This window comes from Sorex fumeus, unplaced genomic scaffold (assembly GCF_029834395.1).
Source record: "Sorex fumeus unplaced genomic scaffold, SorFum_2.1 ptg000009l, whole genome shotgun sequence".
In the NCBI taxonomy this organism is placed as follows: domain Eukaryota; kingdom Metazoa; phylum Chordata; class Mammalia; order Eulipotyphla; family Soricidae; genus Sorex; species Sorex fumeus.
The window spans coordinates 9739349-9744560 of record NW_026606066.1 but is presented as its reverse complement, the minus strand read 5'-3'; the positions used below and the strand labels follow the sequence as shown (position 1 = coordinate 9744560).

The following is a 5212-nucleotide window of genomic DNA, read 5'->3' as shown; positions in this document are numbered from 1 at the left end:
TGGACACTTAAGTAATCGGTTTGGGTGAAGAGCCTCACAAACACCACTCAGAGGATCTTGGGTCACTTCTAGCAATACTTGGTCCAGCTGTGCTGGGGGACTGTGTGGTGCTGGAGATTGAATTCACAACGTCCACATGCAAGGCATGTACTAAAGCCCTTTGAACTATCTCTCTGGTTTTCAAAGTAATCTTTTAGTGATTGCTTACTTTCTCTAAGACAATGCTAGCAATAGACCTTTCTGTGATACTGGAAGTGTATTTTGAACTGTTCAATAGTAGTCATATTTCTACTGAAAGCTTGAAATATGACTATCGTGATTTATTAAATTAAACTTTTTTAACTTAAAATAATTAAAATTGAAATGTAGAGTTTCATGTAGCTGGTAGTTACTATACTGATTAGTTACACATATTCAAATACTACTATATCCCACAGATTTTGATGCATATTTTCATCTTAATGTGGTTGAAAATATTTCCAATGTCCCTTATGATTTCTTCCTAAAGTAAGAGGTTCTTTTATAATTTTAAAGTATTTAGGATTTTGTTATTTATTTCTAATGTTCATATCTCTTTGTTTAGTAAACATGTTCTGTATGATTTATTTTGTGTAATGTATTGAGATTTACTTTATTGCCATGCATATGGTCTACTCTGGTGACTTTACTATGTGCACTTAAGATAAAAAGGTATTCTGCAGTTTTAGGTGGACTGGAGCGATAGCATAGTGGGTAGGGTATTTGCCTTGCATGCTTCCAACCTGGGTTTGATTCCTCCGCCCGTCTTGGAGAGGCCAGCAAGCTACTGAGAGTATTCCGCCCACACAGCAAAGCCTGCAAGCTACCCATGATGTATTCGATCACAATCACCATCATACTGCTGTTCATTGATTGCCTTGAGCAGGCACCAGTAATGTCTCCTTCTTCCTAGCCCTGAGATTTTAAAAGAGCCATATTCAATGCTCTTTCAGGGTTAGGAAAATGAGACCCATTATTGTTACTGGTATTTGGCATATTGAGTACAACACGGGAAGTTTGCCAGAATCTGCCGTGTGGAAAGCATACTTTCGGTAGCCTGCCAGGTTCTCCAAAATAAGAATGAGATAGTAAGACGTCGCGCAGCTGCGCACTTCTGGGAGCTGGATTTTATAGTCTCTGGGTCTTGGCCCTTGATGAGACCAACCTGGCGCCCGTGGCAGCTGGTGTGTGTGACGCCTACCTAGTGGAAGATGGGGGATCTGGGTGGAGAAGGCCCAGTCCCAATCCGAGCAGGCTTGGAGATCTCAGCCCCAGGACCCACATGCCTGGGTTCCTCTGCCGGTTCCTTCATGCATGAGGCTTCTCTGGACATGTGGAGAGTAGTCTCAGCATAGCTGTGGCTGGTTCTGGAGGTCTTCGGCTGCTGGGGCTCTGCTCGGGGAGGAAGGGGGGAAACTCAACCCGCCCCCCTCCAAGGTGAGGACAGCCAGGCGCAGGGGCAGGAAACTGATGTATTCGATATGCCAAAAATTGTAACAACAAGTCTCACGATAGAGATGTTACTGGTGCCTGTTCTAGTAAGTCGATGAACAACGGGAAGACAGAACAGTGCAATTTTAGGTAAAACATTATATTCAAACAAATTTTGTAACGGTATTGTTGGAGAATTTCTATCTTTTGATTTTCAGTCTGTTTATTCTACCAGTTATAAGAGGGAAGTTTTTAATATCTAAATGTAATATTTTTTCTATCTCTTTTCAGTTATTTCAATTTTTTGCTTCATTTATTTTGAAGTTCTGTGATTATGTGCATATAGATATTAATGTAACTTTTTGTAAACATTGGCTTCTCAACATTTTAAATAAATATCTTCTATTATAATTGTCTTCAAATTGAAGTCTTTATTGTCTGATTTTAATTTAGTAACTCCAATTTTCTTTTCATAATACGTATCTTTTTTCCATGATTTATATTTTACCTATTTGAACCCCTATATGTTTATTCATCTCCTTTTTTTACCAGTTTGATAATCATTGTCTTTTAATTTTAGCATTTGGGCTATTTACATTTAGAGTATTTATTGATGCTTGTACATAAGTCTATTTCTAGTTTGTTTTTAGAAGAAATACATGTATCACTGTAGCACTGTCCTCCCGTTGTTCATCGATTTGCTCAAGTGGGCACCAGTGACATCTCCATTGTGAGACTTGTTGTTACTGTTTTTGGCGTATTGAATACGCCATGGGGAGCTTGTCAGGCTCTGCCGAGAAGAAATACATATATTTATATATTATATATTTATTTATTTATAATATACTACATATATTTATATATTTATATTTATAATATACTACCTCTCTCGGAGAACCCGACAAGCTACCAAGAGTATCTCACCCACATGGCAAAGCCTGGCAAGCTACCCATGACGTATTGGATATGCCAAAGACAGTAACAACAAGTTTCACAATGGAGACATTACTGGACCTGCTTGAGCAAGTTGATGAACAATGGGTGGACAGTGCTACAGTGCTATAATATACTATTTATTTTTATATGTCCAAGATTTATATATACACACAAATATATATATACATATATATACATATATATATGCACAATTTCTTAATCCGCTGATATGTTCTTGGGTACATGGGTTGTTTCCTGATCATGGCTATTGTAATAGTTCTGTAGTGAACATAGAAGTACCTATGTCTTTCAAAATAGTGTTTTGAAATTCTTGGGAGTAGATACCAAACAGTGGAATTTTGGAGTTGTATGGAAGTTCAATTCTTAGGGTTTTTTTTTTTAAGACATCTTCATACTATTTTCCATAGAGGATAAGCCAATAAATATTCCCACAAACAATAGAAAGCTCCTTTCCCCCACATCCATGCTAGCACTTGTTGTGTTCATACTTTTTTTTTAAAAAGTCTATCAATCTCTTGTTGTTACTGTGTTTGGCATATTGAATATATCACAGGTAGCTTGCCAGGCTTTGCCATGCGGGCGAGATACTCTCAGTAGCTTGCCGGGCTCTCCAAGAGGAGTGGAGGAATTGAACCTGGCTCAGCCACAGTACAATGAGTCTCATGATGGAGACGTTACTGGGCCAACTCCAGCAAATCTATGAACAATGGGAGGACCGTGACTGTGACCGTGATCGTCACTCTCACTTTTCATTTTCATTTTCCTGATAAATGATGAACTTTTTTTCATATATTTATTGACCATCTGTAGGTCTCCATTGAGAAAGTGTCTATTCTTCTCATTTTTCAATTTTTTTGTTGTCACTTAGTTTTAACTTTGTCACTTAGTTTTTGTTGTCACTTAGTTTTAAATTACTAAGAATTTTTTTCCCCATAAATCAATGTTGGATATTTTCAGATGCTACTTTTTGCCTCTGGATATAAAAGTTGAAGATTTTATTCTCAGAATTTAGAAGACTTTGCTTTATTTTTTTCTATATTTCTAATATGTGATCTTTTCTGTGTGACCTATTTTTCTCTCTCCAGAAGTTTTAAGATTTTATTCTTTATCCCAAGTGCCTGGCAAGCTCCCTGTGACGTATTCGATATGCCAAACACAGTAACAACAAAGTCTCCAATGGAGACATTACTGGGCCCGCTTGAGCAAATCGATGATCAACGGGAGGGCCTTTACTTTACTTAGTCTAAAATTTTATTCTATATCTTCTTGTACTTTAATATTGAATAACCATGGAGTGGGGTGAGGTAAAAGCTTATTATTATGATTTATTGGTAGTGAAAATCTAGAATTCAGAGGTGACACATAAAATCAGCGAAGGAGAAAATAAGTATAATGTTCTCATATCATTCAGCATGCAATATATCTCAGGAGAATACGTATGAAGTAGCACTGCACTGTCCTCCCATTGTTCATCTATTTGCTGGAGCGGGCCCAGTAGTGTCTCCACTGTGACAATTATTGCTACTGTGTTTGGCATATTGGATATGTCACCTGTAGCTTGCCAGGCTTTGCCGTCTGGGCAAGATACTCTCGGTAGCTTGTGGGCTCACCAAGAGGGGGTGTTGGGGAATCGATCCTGGGTTGCTCGGGTGGGCCGCATGCAAGGCAAACGCCCTACCACTGTGCTATCCCTCCAGCTCACGTATGAAGTAAGAAGGAGTACATTTTATCTATTAATTCCCTATCTCTACTGGTCAAATCTTTTGCTTTCAATTTCAGGGTGGGTATTTGTGTGGTTGTCAAATGGGGCATCATATTCCTTGGATAAAAATGCAGAATAGTCTTAGGAAGAAGGCAAGAACACATCTTATTGCTTGAGGAGAGACATCTGTGAGTTGCTTCAGAGAATGGAAGATCTTATTGCCTTACCAGACACTGAAATGAGAGAGAGGGTGGACCATTAAGATCTGATTTATTATATAATATTTGTTTAATGGATGTGTAGAGTTTTGCTTTCCTTCATAGGAAGATTGTCATGAGCCTTTCAGTTCAAAAAAATGTCATTCAGTTTCAGAAATTTTATCAATTTTTTGATGATTTTCTCTTGTGTTTGTTTTCCTTTGTAGAAACCCTATTAATAAGGTTTTGGGCAATCTGAATTTTTCCTGAAATCTTATGTTTTCTTCCTTATTTTTATACTGTAATATTGTCCTATATTTTTCGAGAGATTTTCTCAACTCTACCTCTGACTCATTGAACTTTTCTAGCTTAAGAGTAAAGCTGTTAACTTACTAATAGTAAGTTAAATTTTAAAAAATTACTGTTATCTCTGAATATATGGAACGCTTCACGAATTTGCGTGTCATCCTTGCTCAGGGCCATGCTAATCTTCTCTGTATCATTCCAATTTTAGTATATGTGCTGTCGAAGCGAGCGAGTTCGATTCCTCCGCCCCTCTGGGAGAGCCCGGCAAGCTACCGAGAGTATTCGATATGCCAGACACAGTAACAACAAAGTCTCCAATGGAGACGTTACTGGGCCCGCTCGAGCAAATCGATGATCAACGGGAGGGCCTTACTTACTTACTTACTTACTGAATATATATATTTATATATGCACATATGCATACAGATACTTACAGATACTTGATTTTATTCCTGTTCATTGGATACAGTTTGTCTTTAAATTCTCATACATTGCTTGCCAGGCTTTTTCCCTCATGAAGAGAAAAATTTTTGTTTCCTTTCTTTCAGTGTTTTTCTTATTTTTGACTCTACATTTATATTTGAGTTGTTCTACAGGTGTT

The 5212-nt window shown here is 37.7% G+C and overlaps 1 non-coding gene across 1 annotated transcript; it reads right to left on the bottom strand.

Annotated features, from left to right (window-relative positions):
* Positions 1–4737: 4737 nt before the first annotated feature.
* Positions 4738–4841, bottom strand: LOC130019886 (U6 spliceosomal RNA). Its single transcript, XR_008791939.1, has one exon. It is a non-coding gene; the product is annotated as a U6 spliceosomal RNA (small nuclear RNA).
* Between the last annotated feature and the right edge of the window lie 371 nt (positions 4842–5212).